Source organism: Dermochelys coriacea, chromosome 8, assembly GCF_009764565.3.
Source record: "Dermochelys coriacea isolate rDerCor1 chromosome 8, rDerCor1.pri.v4, whole genome shotgun sequence".
In the NCBI taxonomy this organism is placed as follows: domain Eukaryota; kingdom Metazoa; phylum Chordata; order Testudines; family Dermochelyidae; genus Dermochelys; species Dermochelys coriacea.
This window is the reverse complement of record NC_050075.1, coordinates 31,096,173-31,108,592: the sequence shown is the minus strand read 5'-3', so window position 1 is coordinate 31,108,592 and position 12,420 is coordinate 31,096,173. Positions and strand designations below refer to the sequence as shown.

At 41.0% G+C, this 12,420-nt stretch overlaps 1 protein-coding gene across 3 annotated transcripts in view; it reads right to left on the bottom strand.

Moving 5' to 3' along the window:
• Positions 1-12,420, bottom strand: part of DOCK2 (dedicator of cytokinesis 2) — a 493,769-nt gene that overhangs the window by 337,436 nt on the left and 143,913 nt on the right. The gene's annotated exons all lie outside the window — the stretch shown is intronic.

The following is a 12,420-nucleotide window of genomic DNA, read 5'->3' as shown; positions in this document are numbered from 1 at the left end:
TAGAAAAAAAGATATAGGCAAGACCATCATGGACTAAAAAGCACAATGAAGTTGTGGTCATTAATAGGAATTCGTTGTCATGAATGTTCAATTCCGGCCTCTACAAAGACCCAAGAAGAAGAAATGTTCTGGAGCACAGGGGCTTTTGAAGTTTCTTTGTGTTAGTCATTTGACAAGCATTCACAGTTTGTTAGGACTCTGTGACAGACTACTATCCCCTGGATAACCACCAGCATCACTGAGCTTCAAAACTGAAGTATGTATGTCAAATACTTTTCCAGTTTTGCAGAGATATTGCCACTCAAATGCAAGACCCAACACAACCCTTCTAAGTTCAGAGTATGCTAATACTCAACACCAACTTGCTTGTTAAAAATTTTATTTTAGGAACTAAGAACAGAAATTCCTTTGAGCTCTCATCTAGATTTTTAAAATCACAAAGACAAAGATTTCATTTACATTTGAGATGTTACTTTAATATGGTGACCAACCTTCTTTTTAAAAAAGCCAACTGGAAGAATAAGGATGGTATTGATTCAACAGGAAATACTTCTTCCACAGCTAAGACTGTACAGTACATCAAGCCACCATAGTACACCTAAAGATAAATCTTCCACTCACGGCTGTACCAAATTGCAGCTCTCAACTATGCACACAAGACTTGGCAGGGTAAAAGGAGCCTTGTCTGCCAAGCAGGGATCAACTACATTTTAGGCCCTCACATGAAGACTCTTCTTAATAGTGACACTAGCAATGCTTGCAACCTCCAAATGGAGTTGGGAGGGGAACACACACTTCCTTACACGGTTATAAAATGGTGGGATGGGTGATCATTGGGTCTACAAATTTACCCTAATTGGGAGCTCAGTAAAAACTGAGTTTAGGTTCAAAAAAATGTCACAGTAACCTATAAAAAAGAAATGCTGATAGGAAAAGATGCAAATATGAGACAAAGACTGAAATGGCCCAAAAAGCCTAGTGACATAAGCATAATCTTAACACAGTTTTTGAGCTGATCAACAAGAAGCATGGAACCAAAAATCAGTCAACTAAAATTGGTATGTCAGATACCAGGCCTAATTGGTGGACAAAATAATGGGAGTGGAATAGCCCATCACTTCTTTGAGGGTCCTTAAAGAAACAGACTTTGGGAGATAAACTGGCTATTAGAGTGAGCTTCACCATCATGCTCTAGTCCCTCAGTCTCCTGGGTGGTCTTTATTCTAATCCTGAGACACACCCTGGCCAAATTAGCTACAAGATTAATTTCAGATCACAAAATGCCTTAGAGGTACATTTTTTTCTAACAGTGCACCCTGCGGTTAAGGCACATATGTGCGTAAATGCTAATGAGAATAAAAGGAACTACAAACCACCTATGAAAAACTGGGCATCCCCATATTATTGGGGGACAATACAAATAAGGAAAAAAGAGGGTGGACACCTTCATGCACCAGCGCAGAGTGTTTGGTGGAGTCAGAATCACAAGATAAAAGAAGGCTCCCAGATTGGGTACAATGAGTTCTCTTTTGAAAAACCACAGCAGGAATCGTCCCTCTACTGATGATCAATTGGCAAGGCATCCATCAGACCCTACAGATATCACTAAGCATGTGAGTATGGCTGTATTTGTAACTTGTCATAAACATACAGCTAAGATAGCATAAAATCCCTCCTGAGCAGCTGTACTGAATCTTTACCTGTAAAGGGTTAAGAAGCTCAAATAACCTGGTTGGCACCTGACCAAAAGGACCATTAAGGAAAGAAGATACTTTCAAATCTGCAGGGGGCAGGGTTGTTTTTGCTCTCTTTTTTTGTTCCCTCTCTGGACAGAGAGAGAGGGAACAGGCAGGTAAAACATCTCCTGAAAACATACCTGAAATGATTCACCTAAAATTACAAAAACTGTAAGTGAAGCAAGGAAATGAGTTAGTTTATCTTTTTGTTTTAGCTTGTGAATTTTCCCTATGCTAAGAGGTAATTTCATTCCTGTTTTGTAACTGGGAAACAGAGTCAGAGGGGAATCCTCTGTGTTTTAAATATTACCCTGTAAGTTACCTTCCATCCTGATTTTGCAGGTGTGATTCTTTTACTTTTTTCTTTATAATAAAGCTCTTCTTTTAAGAACCTGATTGATTTTAGTGTCCTAAAGATAAAGGGTCTGGTTTGTACTTACATCAAAGGCAATTGGTTGGTATATTATTCTCAAGCCACCCCAGGAAAGGGGGTGAAGAGGCTAGGGAGATATTTTGAGAGTGGTAGGGCTCCAAGTGCCCCCTCCCTGAATTTTTGTTTAAATCACTTGGTGGTGGAAGCAATACCATCCAAGGACAAAGAAAGGAATGTGTGCCTTGGGGAAGTTTTTAACCTAAGCTAGTGGAATATAAACTTAGAGGGTCTTTCATACGGGTCATGTACCCTAGAGTTCAGAGTGGGGAGGGAACCCTGCATAGGTCTTCATAGGATTTCTACATGCTTGGGTAATCATAACCTTTCATTAAAGTTGTAAAATACACTATCTTTTACTTGTAAATGTGTGTGAGATCACTATCTTTGGTCTAAATTTGAAGCAAGTAGCAGAGGTGATTTTCACTCTGTTGAGCTTCAAACTGTAACCACCAGGGCCGAACCCACTGTTGCGTAATACAACATTACTAAATTCACTTTAAAGTATGTAGCCTTTAATTTTATTTACATTTCAAATGATTTCTGCCTTTCTTTTTTGTGTCTTTAATTCAAGATTTACAAGTTTTTTAATGGGTGTTTGCCTTGGTCTCTGTATACCAAACCCTGAACCTTGTTTAAAACTTTAGTGTTAGTAAGTCACTGGGTTATGTTAACATCCTTGATTCTTTGGGCCATATATGCCATCTAAATTAACAGCATGACTCGGCAGAAATGCATTGGCAGCCATCATCAGGTCAAATCTATCAACACAAAAATAGCCATGAGCATATGTAACCAAAAAACAAGCCCCAGACTGGGTTTCAGCCCAGCAGGCTGTTGTCCTTTTTGCTCTTTACAAACAATATGAAGGAACCACATGGTAACATATGGATCCAAGTAAGTGTATACAACATGCAACATCTACCTACATATCTACACTGCTACTATGGCAGGAATTGGGGGTTTCCTGAAACACAGGAGATAGTGAGGCCACTAGAAGGCTCACATACTATTTAAAATTATACTAACCAATTCCTATACATTACATAGAGTGTGCAGCTCTGCCTTGCTACAGATATTGGCCTCTTGTGACTCTCCAGAAGACCTGCTTCCACGTTCTTCCCTTCAGCATCTGCACAATTTGCAAGTGGGGAGGATGTAGCAGTCATAAACTCAGTACAGAAAATCAGAGACAGTGTGCAGAAGTGAGCACCTGACTATCTCTGGCACTTCCATGTTTCTGTTGCAGCAGTATGGCTTCAAAATGATGTGGTGTACACACAATGGAACCCTCAAGTCCTTAGTCAAGTCATTGGCATCTTCTGCTGGGTAGGAAAGAAAGACTTGGCCCTTTTAGAACTAAGAGGTTAATTTTTCAGCAGGCTAGAAAAACCTCACAGTATTACAGAAATGTATGTTATACTCCTCCATCTTACCGGTACATTTATCTTACAATCTTTATTCCCTAACAAGCTTAGCTTCATAGTAACCCTCATCTCCATCAATTCTTTATACGTATTCATGAAACCTAAGTACCCAGAAGATTAAAAGACCATTTTAAAGAGTCACCAGGGCCCTCTTTATTAGGCTGATTTTATTTGTTGTCAAGTCAAGTTTAACAAAATTACCATGCCATCATCTATTGTACATCACAAATCAGGCATCACTGTCGGCGCTTTTCCAACCTTATTTGCACCTAAATAAATAATCAAGCTGCCTCCAGACACTTCTAAATTGTTAGGCTCCAATGTTCCACTCCACATCCTGACATAAATGAAGAGAGCCACCTCACTGTGTGTACGCTCCTCTCCTCCCACTCAAACCCATGGAAACCTCTCCTCCCACTATAGCCAGCAGCTCAACTGGTGGGAAGCCTGCAGCAAGTGACACTTTCCAATGCTGCACCTGGCTCCTCGATGCTGGAAGAACCATGATACCTAGAAGCTAGCTGCAGCAGGCAGGGCTCAGCAGCAGAAAAAAAACCACAAAAAAAGAGGCATCTACTTGGATGTCACTTGTTTTCCACAGGTCCCTTGAGACCTGTGCAGGTCACTTGGGATCTGCTGGTTAAAGGAGTATATAAGAACATAAGAATAAAGGTCCATCCAGCCCAGTATTCTGTCTACCGACAGTGGCCAATACCAGGTTCCCCAGAGGGAGTGAACCTAACAGGTAATGATCTAGTGATCTCTCTCCTGCCATCCATCTCCACCCTCTGACAAACAGAGACTAGGGACACCATTCCTTACACATCCTGGCTAATAGCCATTAATGGACTTAACCTCCATGAATTTATCCAGTTCTCTTTTAAACCCTGTTATAGTCCTAGCCTTCACAACCTCCTCAGGCAAGGAGTTCCACAGGTTGACTGTGTGCTGAGTAAAGAAGAACTTCCTTTTATTTGTTTTAAACCTGCTACCCATTAATTTCATTTGGTGGCACCTAGTTCTTATATTATGGGAACAAAGTAAATAGCTTTTCCTTATTCACTTTCTCAACACCACTCATGATTTTATACACCTCTGTCATATCCCTCCTTAGTCTTCTCTTTTCCAAGCTGAAAAGTCATAGCCTCTTTAATCTTTCCTCATATTGGACCTGTTCCAAACCCCTAATAATTTTAGTTGCTCTTTTTTGAACCTTTTCTAATGCCAGTATATCTTTTTTGAGATGAGGGGACCACAGCTGTACGCAGTATTCAAGATGTGGGTGTACCATGGAGTAATCCACAGCTTTTGGGAAAGAACAGAGTCCTTAATTTTAATTAGAGGTTGGTAGGGTGGGGGTAAATAATGGAGGGAAAACATGCACATAGTATAAAATAGATACCAATAAACCAGCTCCAAGAATCCTGGGCAAATCATTGAATATTTACTACTTGTCAGAAAGGCATAAATCCATCTCCTGAGGGTCATTTTTTGTCCTGGCAACCAAATAGAAAGGAAATTTGATAGCTGTGCATTCCCGAACACAAACAAGAGCACGCCTACCATTGAGTTAGGACCATTACTGTATATCTGAAAAAATAAATCCAGCTCCAAGAATCTGGATTTTATGCACAAGCATTTAGATGGCTGACATAGCACAATGGAGACAATGAAACTGACAGGTGAAGGATATACCGGGGAAATTGATAAAGTGGTACAGAGAAGTCAATACTGTAACATTATCTGGGTCTTGATCACAGATACTGAGTTTCAGTTTGCTTTAAAAAGCTATAACTTTGACAAGTGCAACAAGCACCAATTTAGCACAGTTTCTAAATGATTCATCTAGAAGAGTACTACAGAAATGTGAGACTCCCTAAAAGTCATCCCTCAGCTGTATCTTCACTACACACCATCTTCGTGAATCTGCCTCATTCCAGAACATTGTATTTAAAGTTGCTGAGTATCTGATGTAGTGGTTTCCCAGATTCCAAAGATGGATCAAGTGCAGCCCACATGCTTGCTTTCATAATGTAGGAAAGGTTTTATGTCAGCAAAGAAACCAGGATATTGAAATGATGGCCATAATCCTATTGGACACTCTTGGGGTTGAGAGGAAAATCTTATATCTTAAAGTCTTCAGAGGAAGCCAAGAACTTGCTTCGAGGAGAAATGAGACAACCTTGATTTGGATTTGCATGGATGACTCAGGTGAGTATGAAAATATGACAATTCTCAGTCTTCAGCTATTCAAAGAGTACTTAACACAACTGTAAGAGCGTATTATTTTGCCCTCTTCTGTGCTAATGAAATGGGTGATATACATCAGACAGAGAAAACAGACGTTTAAAAGTTGGATCTTTTTATACATGACAAGTATCTTTCTTTAAATCAGAACTATTATGTTTACCAGTTTGTAAATATTTTTGGTGAGGCAATGGATACCCTACACACTACAGTAGATTTAACATCTACAGATGACACTATGAAGTAGAGGCCATTGCCATGTGAGCTGTGGAGAGCTTGTGGGAACAGGCCACTCCACTTTTACATGGCACAGGAAGGATCATATAGAATACCATCTTTTCTTAGAAGTATTAAAATCCAGACCAAGTTGAGGATTGTATGTACTGTGTGCATATGTGGCGTATGTAAAGTTGCATAAGGAATTCCAGCTCAGTTAAGTCCTTGATTTCTTCTCTGGGCAATGCTACAACAGATCAGTGGATCCTTGACATTTCTAAGAAAAGTTTATCTCAACAAACTGGGAAAGACCCAAGGATTGCTTTGGATAGTGCATGCTGGATAGGACTGATTTGAGTGTGCATCTTGAGCCTTTGACTGACAATCCTGTTGCATGCCCCCAGTTACCCTGGACATCAGAAATTGGTGTTCTACAGCTGTTTATATCCATTGATAAATTACTTTAAAAGATTTGTAGCCAGATTTGAGGTTACCTTGCTCCCCCTCTGGTTTGATGGCATAATCCTTGTTTCATGAACCAGTGGACTTTTGTAGATTTTTCTATGTGGGTATGTAATGAGATATACCTCTATCCCATAGTGGTCCCTTTGTGTTTGGGGACAGTTTGGCAGAATACTTGTGTCCTAAAACTGGCATGCTCAAGGTTCCATCATTGTTCTCCCAAAGCCTGTGGCAGAACCTTCACCTTCCGACCTCTCTATGGGTAAATCTGTTGTGGCTATAGGTGAATAAATAAATCTGGACTTGTTGTTTCATTTGCACTCCTTCCTGATGCATTTTGTCAGTAATGGAAGCGAGTGCTTGATCATCCTTGCATTTTGGTCAACCATTTTACAATCACTCCAAACAGACACTGGCCGCAGAAAGGTGCCGAAGCTTTCATGAGTGGAGCTACAAGTCTCCTCTATACTGGCAGAGAAGCACATGTTCTCCATTGTGATGACTGCCATGACTGACAAGTCTACAGAGATTTATAAGCACTTGCAACCACCTGATTTTGAGAAAAACAGCCCTTGAGTTATGTGTATCAGGCCACAGAAGCTCTTGCCAAGCATATAGATAATGTGGAGTCTTGCAGAAATCAGCTTAGCATAATTTCTGAGAGTACTGTCTATCTTTTGTGGACACCAGATGCCCTGGGGAAAAATGGCCATTCTTGGGATCGTTGTTTCCAGGGCTTTGGATAACACTGCAGCAGGTACCTGGAAATCTGTTCCATTATCTACTCCTCTGTCACCTATATGTTACTCTCCCTTGGTAGGAATGGTCCCACTGTGAGCAGCTGGTTTTAATGATGGGAAAACTAGATTATTTTTTGCTGCTTCACAGGAAGTGTTTGCAAGTCAGGATCTACAAGGATTCCTGAGCAGTGTTCCTCTTGGAGCTGATCCAACAACCAGAGTGATCTTAAGGCCAATGATTCTTTTTCACTGTATTCTCAAGACAGATTTTCTCCTAGACACTGGCTTTTCCAGTGCTAAATCTGACACTTCTACCTCTCTCACAAGCAGGGAAAATCTAAGCAGAAGTTAACAACATTGATAACCGAGATTTAAAGTAGTATTCCCGCACCCTCTATTATGTATTCTAGTTTTACCATTCAAGTGGTCAGCTGATCTAATTTTGAGTCAGTTCACGTGTGCATTTGCTGTGGATTTCCATTCTAGAGTCTAGCTTTTCTAATATACAGTTGGTACTTTATTTCTTGCTGCAGAAACCTGAGTTAAAAGGCATTTCTCTTCCTTGAGGTCTCAACCTCTCCCACTGAGTTCTTTATTGATCGTTGTTTGATCAATAATTGATCATTATTTATTGAATTTGGGCATGTTTAAGGCAGTTCTACCTTCCAGTCAGCTATATCTTTTAAAATAATCTGTGCATGAACTATCAATTTTGTGCTGAAACTATGATTTTCTGATAAAATCAGGGGCTCAGCCAAACCAGTTCTACCTTCTCTGTCTGGGCTTAAAACAAAAGCATTTATTTTTATTCTGAATCATACAGTAGTTGAAGAGGATAATTAAACATAACAAAAAGACATGTTTATTTGTAGAAATTGTTTTGTTACCACAAAACAATACCTTTTTCATATTTGATAGAACTCATTAGAAAAGACAAAATGCATGGTCAAAATAGTTATAACTAACAAAAGCATAAAAACATAAAAACACAGAGTACATATAGCCATTCCATCGGTTTACCATATCACTACCTACTTATCCAGTATATACATACCTGTACAGCCTTAAAATTCCTCAGGCCCTGAAGGAAAGGAGCTTTAAATATTTTTTTATATTTTCAAAAACATACTCAAAGGTATTCACCCTGCATGACAGGAACTCTTCTGCCAGACAGGTGCAATTTTAAAATTCCAGTACAGTATATGGAAACCACCACCCTAAACATGAGCAATGTAGCCATAAATATGTATGGCAATCTTTTAAATGACTGTTGCAGTGTGGCCAATTTATTTATTTTTATGAGTAACTCTGTTGGCTGCAGAACCAAATTCTGTCTTAATTTCCACTCCCATCCCATGTACCCAACATTAATACAATGTGGGATAGCGGTCCCTTATTCCCATTGCTAATCCATTTTTCACATGGAACAAAAGATATTCTGCTTATCTCGGGGATGACACAAATTGCTAAATAGAAAAATTTCCCATGGCTAGTGAAGTTCATTTGAGTTGTTCATTCTGATCATGAAGCCTGTTTTTCATTCTTGTGAAAACAAAGAACATTTTTAAGCAAAATGTTTGCACTCAAGCGGAACTAAAAATACCCCCAAACATTGTCAGTCATTACATCTGTAATGTTCATGTCTCTATTAGAAACTTCATTGAAACAGGCTAAGTGGTGTTAGAAGGTATCAAAAGATTTAAAAGATGTGATTATTAACATCTCACAGTAAAAGAGCCAGATTAAGACTCCCACAGGAGTACACCTTTTGTTGAAAATTTCCTTCCATTCATCCAATGGGAAATCCTGCATATATATTTTGATCATTTTCACTGAGTAAGCAATGGGTTTAAGTACTTACAAGACACAGCCACTGTGCAATATGAATGCCTCAAAAGTATTTAATTAGTTTACTCCAGAGATCTCACTCTAACAAGCTTGAATACTCGGAAACTAAATGCAGGAGACATTGACATTTGTGCACGTGCCTCCTTTGCAATACAGGTATTAAGATATTCTAACATTAACAGTGTGTTATAAGCAATGTAGAGTACAATCCTTTACACTATGTAATGCTGAAGTACGATTACACTGAATACTTCTGGATACTGCTTTGTTGCTGTCAAGGATCCTTCCCCACTCTGAACTCTAGGGTATAGATGTGGGGACCTGCATGAAAGACCCCCTAAGCTTATTCTTACCCGCTTAGGTTAAGAGCTTCCCCAAGGTACAAACTTTGCCTTGTCCTTGAACAATATGCTGCTACCACCAAGCATTTTAAACAAAAAATAGGGAAAGAGAGCACATGGAGACGTCTTCCCCAAAATATCCCCCCAAGCCCTACACCCCCTTTCCTGGAGAAGGCTTGAAAATAATCCTCACCAATTGGTACAGGTGAACACAGACCCAAACGCTTGGATCTTAAGAACAGAGAAAAACCAATCAGGTTCTTAAAAGAAGAATTTTAATTAAAGTAAAAGAATCACCTCTGTAAAATCAGGATGGTAAATACCTTACAGGGTAATCAGATTCAAAACATAGAGAATCCCTCTAGGCAAAACCTTAAGTTACAAAAAGACACAAAAATAGGAATACACATTCCCTCCAGCACAGCTTATTTTACCAGCCATTAAACAAAAGAAAATCTAACACATTTTCTAGCTAGATTACTTACTAACCTTACAGGACTTGTAAGGCTTGCATTTCTGATCTGTTCCCAGCAAAAGCATCACACAGACAGACAGAACCCTTTGTCCTCCCCCCCCCCCCCCACACACCCGAGATTTGAAAGTATCTTGTCCCCTTCATTGGTCATTTTGGGTCAGGTGCCAGCGAGGTTACCTTAGCTTCTTAACCCTTTACAGGTGAAAGGGTTTTGCCTCTGGCCAGGAGGGATTTTATAGCACCGTATACAGAAAGGTGGTTACCCGTCCCTTTATATTTATGACAGTTGAAAATTTTTTTAAATTCCAATGCTCCTGATGCAATTTGTTCCAAAATACTTAGCCTGCTCCTGGCAAATCATCTATACGTTTGTCATATAGGGTACAGAACATCCTGAATTCCTTTCCAACACATTGTGAACGTTATAGGAAGCATGTTGTTATTCAGGTGAAAACAGATTTATGTTTTTAGTTCCTTTACAGCTCTGTGCATCATTCTAAGGAAAGCATCAGGGGAAATGTAACTCCAAAAAGGATCATTGAAATGAATCAAATACAGCCGCAAATTTGCTCTGCTTAGTCTTCCATTTCCACTGCATTTTAAATCAAAGATACCAAAACAGAGAACTAAACAAAACAAAAAATCAAATTCAACAGTATGAAAAACAGGACATTAAAGGGTTCATAAATTGCTAATGTTACTATCCTGCCTGAAAACAAACTATATCCTGCTATAAGGCCACATGCAATCTTCAGATTTTTATTGCTACTGGGGCATATCAATTTATAATTTATGAAGAGTAGGATATATCTTAGTAAACCCTTCTCTTCCTGATTTTTGTGCAAGTATCTTATGTTTATTCACAGAGGAGAGTCTCTGTGGATGATAAAAGTCACTGACATTTACATGACTGCAAAGCCTTCTACCTATAGGTCAGTAGTTTCTGCTGTCTAGATAACTCATTGTAAAAGCTCAGACACCAAAACGTCTATTTTTTAATTGAGATACACAAGGTAGGTAAGGCAGTATCTTATTGGACCAATGTCTGTTGTTGGATGGTACAAGCTTGTGTGTTAGAGAACTCTCTCAGGTCTGGGGAAGGAAATCGGAGTGTCTGAGCTAACTATGAATTGGGACAGATTAGCATATTAATTAAACAGAGTCACCACCTTAAGGATCTGTGGGTTGCATTTTCCTAAGTGTTAAGTATTCTATTCCCATTGAAATTCAAAAGGAATTGGGGGCCTACCCATAGGCACTGACTTGGTGGGTGCTCCGGGGCTGGAGCATGGAAAAAAAATAGGGGGTGCTCAGCACTCACTGGGCTGACCAGCTGTTGGCAGCCAGGGATCAACTGTTTTGCAGGTGCCTCAGTAGCTGCGCTATTTCCTGTGGGTAGCCTGTGCGCAGCTGTGATGAGCTGTTTGGAGGGCAAGCTCAGATCAGCTATTTCCCACCTCCCTGCTCCAGCAGGGGCTGAGTGAGTCTCACAAAAAAAAAAAAAGCCTTAGGGTTAGGCATGGGCAGGAGTGCTGGGCTATTAGCAGCAGCACAACCAGCCCCTGCTCACCTAGGGCCGCCCCACACCTCTTGGGCTGATGGCCATGTCCTCCAAGAGTATGGTTGCTCTCTGCCAGCCAGGCTCCACTCCAGCCACAGCAGGCATCAGGTGACTCAAGGGAAACCCAGCTAGACTAGGGCTGGGTGCAGTGGTGGATTAGGGGGAGGAAAAGCCTTGGACCCCAGGAGCTACACTGTGGGGGGGGGAAGGGAGGAGAAACCACTGCAAGAGCCGCACTGGCAGTGGAGGAGAGAGAAGAAGCCCTGGACTCTGGCAGAACATGTGGGGCTGAAGTCCCCAGCTCGGAGCCCCAGCCGCCCTAGTGGCAGAAGCTGGAGGGCCGAAGCCCCAACCCCATTCTGTGCAGAGCTGGCCTGAGCCCCTCTTCTCTCCTGTCCCCCCTGCAGAGCTGGCTCTCATTCTCTGGCTCGGACGAAATTCAGCCCAAATCTACCCGCATTGGTATCTCCATTTCCCCCATCATCACACAGCCATGAATGGATTTAGCCTAGGAGGCAGGGTCAGCATTAGCTTCATTTGGCAGGTGGGATCTAGGGCACACAGAGGTGAAGTGACTTTCCCAAGGCTAAGCAGGGAGTCTGTGGCAGAGCAGAGAATCAAACCCAGAACATCTGAGCCCGAGGCCTGTGCATTAACCACTAGGCAACCTTCCCACCCAAGGAGGGGGAACCTCCTCTGCCACTTTGAGTGAGTGGGTGGGAGTAGGCACTAGGCAGAGCCACCAGGAGATGGAGAACAGAGAGAGATGGGAAAAGGGACATGAGTGGGAAGCAAGAAGGGGGAAAAACATCAGGAAGGAGAGAAAGAACTTTGAGAATAAACAAGAGAAAGGGAAAGGGGCAGGGAGAGTGAAAGGAAGGGAGAGGAGAAAGGGGCAGGGAGAGAGGAAAGACTCAACACTGCTTGTCCCTCTCAT